The sequence below is a fragment of the Triturus cristatus genome, chromosome 4_2 (genome assembly GCF_964204655.1).
Source record: "Triturus cristatus chromosome 4_2, aTriCri1.1, whole genome shotgun sequence".
NCBI lineage: Eukaryota > Metazoa > Chordata > Amphibia > Caudata > Salamandridae > Triturus > Triturus cristatus.
Genome location: NC_140586.1, coordinates 324,484,521 through 324,496,560, shown reverse-complemented (window position 1 = coordinate 324,496,560; position 12,040 = coordinate 324,484,521). Strand labels below are relative to the sequence as shown.

Sequence of the window (12,040 nt, the reverse complement as noted above, 5' to 3'; positions counted from 1 at the left end):
GCTATGTCACGCTTGGCCACCATATATCCCAATGTCACCCACCACGTTTGCGTCACCGTGTAATCAGTCGGCTCCCACACATTCAATAAACACCTCCTGGCCTCGGGAAACAGCGCAACATGCGTGACCGCTTGCAACACCGCATGCACACCGCGCCAGAATCGAGCCACCTCCGGACATTCCCACAAAATGTGAAAGAAGGTCCCTAACAAGCCACACCCACGCTTACACATCCCATCCACCGCATATCCCATACGCATCAGGCCCGGTCCCGTAACGTAGACTCTGTGGAGTATTTTGAGCTGGACGAAACGAAGGCGGGCCGGTATGGCCACCTCTTTCCGGGAGGCCACCACAGATACCCAATCCTCGTCGTCCAGCTCCAGTCCATCAGAGACCCATGCCTCACGAAGGGCGGTCAGCAGTCCCGATCGATCGTTGATGAGCTTTTTATAGATCAGTGAGATAGTGCCATCCGGTACATGTCCGTCTAGCACTCTATCTTCCAAAGGGGAGCACTCCGGGATGGAGGCGACCTCCGGGAATACGGAACACAACGCGTGGCGAACCTGTACATACCGGAAGTACTCCCTATCATGCAACTGGTATTCCGCTTTCAGCATATCAAACGTTTTAAATCCCCTCTTCGTCCAAAGATCGCCAACCCTACTGATGCCAATCGTGTCCCACTTCTCGAAGCCTTTCGTCGTCCACAAACAACCCAGTCGCTCAGAGGCATACAATGGCGTCGCCCGGGTCAACCGATCTTTCCACCCCATCGCCGAGTTTGCCGCATGCCACACCCGTACCGCGACCCGCGTCTGACCCGTCAAGCGTGCGTCGAGCGATCTAGAGTAGAGCGCACTATTGTAGTCGCCACCCAGCAACAACAATTTGTCCATTTCAAAGGTCGGATTAAGGGCGGGCCCATAAAGCCCATGGTTTATCGCAGCCAGCTGGGAGGCCCAGTAATAACGTTTGATGTCAGGGAGGGCGACCCCCCCATCGTACCACGGGAGCGTCAGCTTCGTGAGGGCGATCCGCGGCCTCCCATCCGAAAACAGTTGGCGTTGCAGACCCTCCACCTCTCGAAAGTAACTAGCCGGAACGACATCCATCGTGTTTTGTAAGGCATATAAAAACCCGTGGCAACGACATCATCTTAAACAGCGCTGCCCGGCCGAGCGGCGAGAGCGGCAAGCGCCTCCAACGCGCCACGTCCGCCTTCAAACGTTGGAGGGGGGGAGTAGGTTCTGTGTGTATCGGGCCGCAGGGTCCAGGGTAATGAAAATACCCAGATACTTAAATCCCTGTTGAGCAACCTGGATAGGGCAACCCCGAGGGAGGATAGGAGCCTCCCCTGAGAGGACATATACACAGGACTTAGCCCAGTTGATGACTAGGCCTGAGTTACGGCCAAAGGAATACAGTACATCCACTAACACAATCAACGATTTACGCGGGGAAGCGAGATACAAAAGAATATCATTCCCGTAGAGAGAGACTCGATCCTCATACTCAGGAGTCCATCGGAGACCACGAATTGAAGGGTGCCACTGCAGCCACTCCGCCAGGGGCTCCAAGGCGAGCGCAAAGAGGAGAGGCGACAGCGGGCAACCCTGCCGCGTGCCCCTGCCCAATTCAAATGGAGCCGATACTCTACCATTCACCACCACCTGCGCCAGCGGTCCGGAATACAACAATTTCACCCAGCCAATGAATCCCGGCCCAAACCCGAACTTCTCCAGCGTCGCCCAGATATATGGCCACTCAAGCGTGTCGAACGCCATGGTGGCGTCCAGGGACGCCAAAATGGCCGGCTCGCGTATGAACGGAACCCTCGAGAGCACCCCATGCAGACGCCGCAGATTAAGCGCGGTGTTGCGATGAGGGATGAAACCGGATTGGTCCTGATGGATCAGATCGCACACCACGCTGACCAGCCGATTAGCCAGCACCTTGGCCAGAATTTTCGGTTCCGCATTCAAAAGCGAAATGGGCCTGTAAGACGTGACCCGATCACGCGGCCTCCCCTCCTTGTGAATAACCACAATAGTGGCTAGACGCTGGTCCAGCGGGAGGGAACCCGCCGCCCGGGCCTCGAGGAACATATCACGAAGATGCGGCGCCAATGTATCCGGCCGCAATTTGTAAAATTCAATGGGAAGGCCATTAGGACCCATGGCCTTACCAGAGGCGACTGAACGTATGGCCAGGGCAATCTCCTCAGATGTCGGAGTCGCGTCCATCAACGATTTATCCTCCTCCGAGAGGGAAGGCAACGCAATATCTTTAAGCAGGTCGCGAGAATCCTCTTCCGAGCGAGAAGATACCGGGGAATACACCCCGCGGAAATAGTCTGCGAAGCAATCAACAATTTCCACCGGATCAGTAACACACACCCCATCTACTCTCTCGACCAGCGGAACAACTCGACTCGCTCTCTTCTTTTTATCCAGCCACGCAATCAGTTTTCCAGCCTTATCACCCATGTCATACAGACGCCCCTGTTGCTCCCTACTTAGGCCCTTGGCCGCTTCGGTGACTAGGGCCTTGTAGTCCGCTTGTTTGAGTCGGAGAGCATGCAGCTTATCGTCCGTAACACCACAATCCAGGTCGCCCTCCAACTCAGTTATCTCAGACTCGATACGGGTCACCTCCTCCCGCTCACACCTCTTGGAATGGGAAATGAGGGACAGGGCCTCCCCCCGGAGTACCGTCTTAAACGCCTCCCACAGAGAAACAGCAGAGGAGACCGATCCCACATTGTCTCCAAAATATTGCTCAAGGGATTTAATCAAATCTGCGCGAATTGCGGGATTACGCAGGTACCAGGGGTTGATCGGGACCACCCTCCCCTCCATCCCCGAGACAATATCAAAGTGTAATAAGAGTGGGGAGTGGTCTGAAATACCCCGAGCAAGATGTCGCACCTCCCCGACCCTCCCCGCCTGCGCCGCTGGCATCAGTACATAATCAAGTCTCGAGAGACTACCATGAGCCCCGGAATGAAAGGTGTATTGTACCTGCGCAGGGTGTTTTAGCCGCCAACAATCCACCAGTCCCAGGGTATCCAAGAGGCCAGACAACCAAGTTTGGGCCCGGGGGAGATCCCTGGGTGGGTGACGATCCGCAGATCCGGAGACCACAGCGTTAAAATCCCCTCCAACCACTAGAATCCCCTCCGGCAGCCCAAGAAGAAGGCGCCCCAAATCAGCAAAAGTAGTCGTCTGCAACCCCGGCGGGACATAAACCGAAACCAAAACAACCACTTTACCCTCCCATCTACCCACCAGAGCTGCATAGCGCCCCCTGTCATCATGGAGCACCTCGTCAACCTCCAACGGGAGCGAGGTTTTAACCATGATGCCCACACCCCTCGAACCAGAGGTGAAGCCCGAATGAGCCACAAGGCGATAGCCCCGCCTATTCATAGCACAGAAGGAATTACCAATAAGGTGTGTTTCCTGCAAGAACACAATATCAGGTGAAATCCGTTTTAAAAACTGCAGGACCACCCCCCGTTTTATCCTGTCCCCCAGTCCGTTAACATTCCAAGAAAGAAGTCTCAGTCCCTTACCCCCATCACAGCCAAAACCAATCAGTCCCCTCCCAGAGAGCACCATGAATATAACACAACAATATTTCTGCCTTGTGGTACAAACAAACAATACCCAACCCCAACCAAACATTCCAAACGAAACTCCCCCCTCCCTGCACCCCTGCATGAGCCCGAAAAGCCCCCCCAACTTGCAGTGTGCCTGTCGCCCTTGCATGAACTAAACTACAAAGACCCCCAAGAGGAGGAAAGAGAACCCCCTCGAGACACACCACCACCTCCCAGCGAAGGGGAGCAAGGCACGACAGTCAAAGAAGCCCTGAGCACAGCCGAAAAGTGGCATCATCAGGAATTAGCCCCAGTGTCAATACCTCAAGCCCGATCCAGTGGGCACTCTCCTCCCGCGGCCCCCATCCCCTCTCGATCATGTCCCCTAGGCAAATTGTCCAACCAGTCCCCAGCCGTCACCGGACGGTCAAAGAAATGAGAGCGACCCTCGGACTCCACACGCAGCCTGGCCGGAAAAAGCATGGCATATTTCAAGTTCATATCCCGGAGCCGACGCTTGACGCCCATGAAACCCAGCCTCTGCTTCTGGACCGCTTGCGTGAAGTCAGGATAGAAGTTCACCTCCACGTTCTCCAGCTTAAGCGGCCCCTGCACTCTAGAAGCTTGTAAAATCGCATCCCTGTCCCGAAAGTTGAAGATACGGGCAATAAGAGGCCGCGGGGGAGCTCCGACCTTCGGCTTGCCACCCGGAACTCTATGGGCCCTCTCCGCTGCAAAGAATTTACTCAAACCTCGAGGCTGCAGAGATCAGATCCTCCACAAAGAGATCCGCTGCGGAATCCTCCAGTCCCTCAGGCACCCCGATAATGCGAACGTTGTTCCTCCGGGCCCTACCCTCGAAATCCTCCAGTCGCCGATCCGTGAGCGCACTGGCCTGCCGGAGCCGACGCACCTCCGTCTCGAGGGCCGCCACCTCAGTCGTGAGGCCCGACGCGGTGTGGGCCAAAGAGTCAACCCTATCATTTGTCTTGGAAAGGTCTGCCCTAACAAGGTTAACATCGATGAGAACCGCGTCGAGTTTGTGCGCCAGGGTATCAAACTGTTGACCCACCGAGGTCTTCATCTCCGCTATGGCGCCCATGACGTCCTGCAAAGTCAGATCCGTCGGCAAATCCGAGGCATCCGCGGGGCACTCAGGAGACTTATGCGACCCGCCGGGAGAACCTTTCGGTAGGGTGTAGCGATCCATAATGTTGGCCTGAGTTGCAGCGCCACGCCGGGTCGATTTGGCCTTCAGCCTCTCTCCATCCTGCTTCGTCGCCATCGTCCTGTATCCCGTACACCCACGAGTCCTGCAGCGGAGGGCGAACAATCGAGGCGAAGGACCCCAGAGGTCTCCTGCGGAAGGTGGAGCAGGTCCCCGCAGGGCAGGCAGGGTCTCCCAGCGAGGCAACCACCACACAAAGGAGCGCCGTGATCCCACTCGCGAGGATGGCAATGGGACTCAAAAGCGAAAGTGAAAGTGTGGGGTACGCGTCTCGCCAGGCTCGTCCCGCCGTTGTTATTCACTTCTCCACTGGATCACCCCCCAACTCAAGACCGGGGTCAGGAGAGGAGCAGGCCGCAAACTTCAATCGATGCCCATAACGGCACACGGGGTCCGATTCAAGAACGGAAAACGGGCACCACCTCGGCTCAGGTTCACCAACACAGTCCCCTCAACCGAATCAGGATGAAGACAGGATAGATGTAGGAGGTCGCGGAGGTCCTCGGGAGCCTCGCACCTACGCGGCCATCTTGGTCACGCGCTAGGCTCCTCCTCCGTGTCTCAGAGTTTTGATAGTAACAAAGCTTGATCTTGCTAGGTTCTCCACTTACAAATGAAGAGAACAAGGACCCCCTGGACAATTGATAAGACAATTCCTAAGACAGGGTAAATATATGTAGGAAAAAGAGCTCCTAGGCAATTGAGCAGTTTAACAAAACACAATAAATGTATCTATGTGGAACGCAAAAGATCAAGAAATGTTAAGATATATTTCAAAATATTTAAATCAATTCTTAAGAACATCATCATTTTATAAAAAATGCATATTATTCAAAACATGATTTATTTTTATGAAAACACATTAAAAACCAAAACGTGGCAATGATTTAGGTCTTCGACGCGCGTTTCGGCGTACACAATGCCTTTGTCAGAAGTAGCCACAACTTTATCTGAAAATGATAAAGAATGCATACTCAATCCCAAAATTTGATACAATGCTGAACACAATATTAAATAAAATCATTTATCTATAATTTACAAAAATATTTATAATAAAACATTATATCACCATTTCAATCTATTACATTCGAAATTTGCTGCTGTTTTTTATGTAAACATTGATGTCAATATGAGTGCCCATATTTAACCCCTTCGCCGTTGCAGGAATTCCACCGCGGCGCTGGGGGGGTTTGGGGCAGTTGCGGTGCCGCCGTGCTCGTGACGGAACCACTCCGTCATGAGTCACGGGCGAGCTGTGCTCATGACGGAGTGGTTCCGTCATGAGCACGGAACGGGTTAAACAACGTTCTACAAGTTATGACACAACCTTTTAGATGCAGAAATGGATAAAGGACAAAAGGAAAATGAAGAGGAATAAACAAGATAAGAATAGAGAGAATTCCTAATATCATTCATGCCTCAATGTTGTAATGTTTTCAATCTATGTAAACTTACTTTTAGTCGTTCAACTGATAGTGTTACATTGGATAATATTGCTGAACCTCTCTTCTTAATTCTGAGGTATAAAATCTGTAACAATTCATGTATCTAGATTAGATGTTATATCTTTCATAAACTCTAATAGTTTTTGTGTATTTAATTCAGTACTATCGAATTAATTGTACTGTCAGATACTCTGGATAACTAATGATCTTCTAGATTATTGACGGTCTTCTTATTGAAACGTTTTATGATAGCAATCAATATTTGGATTCACTATTGATTATCAGGTATCTCACTTCAGATAACTCTGCCATACTATAGACAATTTTGTCGTACTATCATAAAACGTTTCAATAAGAAGACCGTCAATAATCTAGAAGATCTTTAGTTATTCATCGATAGCTTGGAGTCCATGGTAATTCCTAATCATTTGAGAAAGAATGGCCAACGTAGTGCATTTTATACACCATTCTTGAAATATATGGGTTATAAAGACACACAATATATAAATGCCATTCCAAAAGTGAATTAAGAAAATATTCGTAACCTTCATGCGCTAGCAATGTATCCAGGGGAAATTAGTTTCCCTAGGCAGAAAATCATTTTGTACATGGTAGCATTATTAGGTGTTTAGGTGGGTGCCTAGAGCTTTTGGCCCTGGTGCTACTGCACCTATTGCACCATTAAAATCATGACCATATTGCCTGCTAGATAAATGCATTTGTGACTGTCTTGTTTAGTTGTAAACTTTAGCAATAATCTGGGTTTGGTGGGGCCCCTAGAGCTTTAGGCCCCAGAGCAACTGCACCTGCTGCGCAATTCAAATCCAGTCCATTTTAACTGCAAGGTAACTGCAATTGTGACTGCCTGTTTAGTAGTCAAAATAGCAATATTATGTTTTAGAGGAGTTCTGACAACATTTGGGCCTGATGCTACTGCACCTGCTGCATCATTTAAATCATGACTCTGTTGTCTGCAAAGTAACTGTACTTGTGGTTGCCTGTTTAGGAATAAAATATAGCAGTATTAGGTGTTTAGTGGGGTGCCTGGAGCTTTTCGTCCCGGTGCCACTGCACCTGCTGCACTATTGAAATTATGACCCTAGTGCTTACTAGATAACTGCACCTAGGTTTAGTTGGACATCGTGCCACTGCACATGCTGCACTATTCAAATAATGACCCTCTTGCCTGCAAGATAACTGCCCTTGTGACTGCCTGTTTAGTATTAAGATATAGCAATATTTGGTGTTTAGAGAAGTTCTGCCAACTTTTTGGCCTAGTGCCACTGCACCTGTCACACCATTCAAATCATGACCCTAGTGGCTGAAACATAACAGCGCTTGTGACTGCCTGTTTAGTAGTGAAATATAGCGATAGTTGGTGTTTAGAGGGGTGCCTGGAGCTTTTCGTCCTGGTGCCACTGCACCAGCTGCTCTATTGAAATCATGACCCTAGTGCTTGCTGGATAACTGCACTTGTGACTGCCTGTTTACTTGTAAAATATAGCAAACTCAGACTTCCAAGTGTTGCGGTACTTTTAGTTAATTTATTTGCTTAGAGGAGATCTGACAACTTTTGGCTCTGTACCACTGCAACTGCTGCACCATTTAAATCAGGCCTAATTTTAACTGCAAGGTAACTGCAATTGTGACTGCCGGTATAGTAGTAAAATATAACAATATTAGGAGTTTAGAGGAGTTCTGACGATTTCTGGGTCCAGTGCCACTTCCCCTTGCTGCACCATTCAATCATGACCCTGTCTCTGCCAGGTAACTGCACTTGTGACTGCCTGTTTAGTAGTAAAATATAGCAATTGTAGGTGTTTAGTGGGGTGCCTAGAGCTTTTGGTCCTTGTGCCACTGCACCAGTCAAATAATGACCCTGTTGCCTGCAAGATAACTGCACTTGTGATGGCCTGTTTAGCAGTAAAATATAGCAATATTTAGTGTTTAGTTGGGTTATGACAACATTTGTTCCCTGTCCCACTGCAAGTGCTGCACCATTTAAATCATTAAATATAGTGGGGCTAACCGGTGTCACTCAGAACCTGGGTATAAAGTTATGAGCTACAAACAGTTCTGTTGGGTGACCGAATTCTCCTCAAGGGAAATTGTAAAATAATGTTTCCATTAAACATTAAATGCTAGAAGGACTTATAAATAATCCCTCAAACATGTGTGAAACTTCTCCTGGCTCAAAAAACACACATCTTTTAAGAAAATGATATCTAAAAACCACTGGTACAACATAAATATATTCTTTTTCATAAAACATCCATATCTATCTCTTTTCATATTTCTCTTTTCAACAGCTGTCCAGAGAACATAAAAAACAATACATCACATTAGCATATACATAGTGAAAATCACAAATCTCCCAGTGATCCCAGTACAGCCATTGGAATCTTTCACTTCAACGCCTTTCACCCAACCATCCAGTGCCTTGCAAAAGGAATCCACACAATGCAGCCAGGACTGATGGGGAGGCTTCTGACTGTCCCTAAACTTCTGCCTCCACTTTTCTTAGGTGAAGCCATACTTCCTGACTAGGGTGCACTTCATGGAGGAATACCTCATACTGTCCCCCTAGAAACTTCGCCTACTTCAAAGTGGGCACCAGATATAGATATTGGACCTCTGGGCCTATGCAACCTACAGAAGGACTAGTGTTCTGTTTGACTGCCAGAACCACGGACTGTCTTCTGCCCAGTTACTCTGCTGCTCTGCAGATTTCTGCCATGCTTGCTGAGCAGGAAGACTGGTCCTGCACCCTTCATCCCAGGCTGAAGTGACTTCAAGGGTCAGCCAGCTGACCTCCTGTTTTGAGCTACAGAGGCTCCCTGCAACTACCTAGCTGACCTGTTGCCTGAACCTGCCTGAGCCCTGTTGGTCTCTGCTGGAGTGAGTTCCTGATCCTCAATAGGTGCCCCTCAAGTTCTGGACCCATGGTGGGTGTGGCATCAGTAGAGGTCTCCCCTCAATAAAATGAGAAATTCTGAGGTTTCGGGCCATTCGCGAATGTGAACTCGACTGTCAACACCAAGATTTTGCCATCCACGGTGCCCACCAACACAAATCACTGGTGTACCCTTATTTTTGTGCCACAGCGACCGCAGAGTGATGCCCAGAAAAATGAGAGCTGCACTTCGGGCTACAGCATTGACAGCTCGCGATGACTGTCAATGCAAAGCTCTAGCAATGACCGTCCGTGATGCCCGACAGGCTATTCATGCTATGGCAATGACCCCCCGCGACACCTGGCCTGCTCTTCGCAGTACTTTGATGGCCAACTGCTGAGAATGGATCGCTTCGTGCTGAACTTTGAAGGTTAGTCTTTCAGCTAGACTAACCTGGTCTCTGTGCACGGACCAGACATTATTGCGTCGGGCTGAAATTGTAACTTTCACCAGGTCTTCCATGACCAGATAACATCGAGAGGAGCTTTGTGCTTTTTGTTGCTTTACTTACCTGAAATCTTTAAAATTGCATATCTCCGGTTCGACTGTTAGGTATGTTGAATGTAAATGTCACCAGATGATCTTTCCAAAGCCTACACTACAAATTCTGTACCAACACCCATAGCCCTTCTATCAGTTTACCACATGAATAAGCTAGCCGTTTCTTTTATTTTATTTCTTTTTTATTTAAAGTTCTTTATTGAATTTTTTTTACCAAAATACAGCAGCATAATAATACAAATGAATAAAGTCGTCATCTGAGAAAATACCCATGCCCCCCTCCCCTACACCAGAGAGCCCACGGCTGGTCCCCCAGGGTGGTCCTAAAGAATAAGCATTGGCATAGCCAAAAGGTCTTGCTTTTGGGACCTTATAGTATTTAGTTATGCAGCACAATATCCTTAGTGCAACAACAACTGTTGCATGGCTAAACACTTATAAGGTCCCAAAGGCGAGACCTATTGGCTATGCCAATGCTTGTTACATTGTGAAGGGAAGAAAAAAATAAGGCCATATGAAGTTAAAATATGAACTCCATTAGGTATTATTACTATTTAGCAGGTGATCAATCATCTCCAGAAACAAGGCTGCACATATTACATTACATTACGAGGAGTTTAATAAGGCCACCAAAGGCCAGCATTTTATGCTGACTTAAGTACCAAAACCGACTTCTCAAATGACATGGCGGTCTTGTAGGATTCTTTCAGATTATCTGTCATAATCTCACTATATCACTTCTGGGCTCTCTTTTCAGGTTCAGTGTCGCCAGTTGATTTACATAATGCCTCGGGGTGATGGGAGATAAATTATGAACATGTGACGCTCCCTCTTCCTTTTGTGGTTTACACTGTCTATGCACTGTTTTGTTCTTTTGAGTAGCTTCTGTTATCCAAGGTGCTAACAAAAAGTATCTGCCAATGACAATAAAAAGTATTTGTAAAGCAAATTTGCCTCGCCCTTTCGGCTTTGTCGATGTTTTTTCTGGTGGTGTGCAGCATTGGAAATATGAAATGCTTCTTGCAGATACTGTACAGTATCGGCAAAATGAAATGCTTTTCGTACATCATCGGCTAAATCATAAAAAATGATTATGAAACACATGCCGTCATGCTGTCCAATGTAGGCATCTGTTTCTAGATGGCAGACCCGATTTGAATAGTAAACCGAAATAAAATATGCATTCAAAAGCGCACAAAAGCTTTTTGTGAAAATGGGGCGGTTTAGCACAAAATGGCGGTGCAGCTGCACACAAGAGAGAGAAAGAAATCAAAGAAAAAAAGTAGGATGAGCAGTGGAAGGATACAGGTCATCCAATAAAAAGGAATGTAAAGAAGTTATGATATTTGAGAAGAAAAAAACGCAAGACAGGCATTGGCAAAGCCAATAGGTCTGGTTACATTTAGGAAGATCATTATTATGGCTTTGAAAAGCTGCTGCACATAGTTATACAGTGGAGTATGATTTGTACATGTGGGCCCACGAGAGCTGATGTGTGCAGGTGCTGGGGAACCGGGGAGAGCAGTAATGCGAATGAGCTATGGAACCTTTGGAATACAGCTTGGCCTATGTTATTGATAGGAGAAAAGGTGTGAACTGCCGGTTCCATGACTGGTATGAGGTTTGTGCCACACGTGCAGCTGGTGTCTATTGTGAATCGTGCTTCAAATATTTGTTAATAATACATTCACAAAACTTTTAAAACGACATCCCATTAAATGTAGACTCAAGATTTCTTTTTTAAAATTTTTTTTTATTTATTTTTTATTAAAAAAAAATTACAAACAGTAAAAACAAAGCATAGACACAGTCCAAACATACACAGCCTCCTGCAGCAAATCCTATACAAACATACAAAGCATATGTCTTAGAATAAGTCAAGCAATAATAGGTAAAGAGGATTTATAATGAAAACAAAAGAGTGGTCCCACCAACTAAACAAGCCGTAGCACCCTCTCCTGTGAAATGTAGACTCAAGATTATGCAGTAACCGAAATATAATGTGCATCTGTAGAGTGCTGTGTTCACCTCCAAGGTGTTGTCTTCTTGACAGGCAGGAGGTGTTTATTGTTACCCAACTTAAAGCTTCTCATTTTATAATTATTCGAAGAATGGAAAGCGAAGTAAAACCGCCTGTGGCATGTGGTTGAATACAGATTCCTGGAGTGGATGCCTCTTTCCACTGAGCCACCAGACTCCATCTGTTGTTTTAACTTAAGCTCATTGTAGAGGATTACTGTTGCCACAGCGCTGTCGAAGGCTGAGTTGTGGTCGTTGTTCAACAACATAAAAACTTTATATAACA

General features: G+C 47.5%; 1 long non-coding RNA gene across 1 annotated transcript in view; it reads left to right on the top strand.

Moving 5' to 3' along the window:
- LOC146833803 (uncharacterized) overlaps nt 1–12,040 on the top strand; it is a 245,177-nt gene that overhangs the window by 14,707 nt on the left and 218,430 nt on the right. The window lies entirely within an intron of this gene.